Source organism: Suricata suricatta, chromosome 8 (genome assembly GCF_006229205.1).
Source record: "Suricata suricatta isolate VVHF042 chromosome 8, meerkat_22Aug2017_6uvM2_HiC, whole genome shotgun sequence".
NCBI classification, from domain to species: Eukaryota; Metazoa; Chordata; class Mammalia; order Carnivora; family Herpestidae; genus Suricata; species Suricata suricatta.
In genome coordinates this window covers 23,309,347-23,310,160 of record NC_043707.1, presented here as the reverse complement: position 1 = coordinate 23,310,160, position 814 = coordinate 23,309,347, and positions in this window count along the sequence as shown.

The window sequence follows — 814 nt, the reverse complement described above, 5'->3', positions numbered from 1 at the left end:
CATGACGCGGCGCGGCCGACGGGCGGGCCCCGGGGGCGGAGAACGCAGCGCGCGAGAGCCGAGGGCGGCCACTCCCTCAGCGCCTACGGGCTCACCGACCACCGCGCGGACCGCAAGGCCACCGGCCTGACCCGGCCGCCTCCCGCTATTGGCCGAGGCTCCTCTTGCTCCGCCCCTGATTGGCAGGAAGCTTGTCCAGTCCAAGAGCAGGCAACGCGCTCGGCCTGCGCCCGAGTGGCCACTGGGAGCCGTACCTGCTTGTCTACCGTGCTCTGATTGGTCCTCAGAACAGTAGGCGCGCCCCTTCCTCCCGCTATCCGCCCGGCGCGCTGGGCGGCGCGCGACCGCCACATCTACGCGGACCTTCCTCGTTGGTTCGCAGGGTGGCTCCCGCATTGGAGTCGACGCTCAGTAACTGGAGAGGAGGCAGGGCTCACGAACTAGTGGTTCTGTCTTCAGAGAAATGGGTGCTGTGTCTCCTCCGGCATCGAAGGCCAGGGAGATACGGGGAGGGGACCAGGTCACTTTAGTAGAGGTGGCAGGAGGATATGTGAGGATGCGGAGGGTGTGGCGGGAGGAGGGCTGAGTTCTCTGAGGTTGTCAGAGAGGAGGGGCAGCACTGCGACAGGGGCCAACCCTCCACAGGCCACAAGAGCAAAAGCTGGGTTTCCAGTTCTTCCTGATTGACTCCTGCAGGAACCCGACAAAAAGGAACCTCAAGATAAGAGCAATTGCGTCCAGTTAAAATGACAGTGACTCTCCATCCTTTACGTGCCAGTTACTCTGCGGATGGAGACAGGCCCTACCCAAAGAA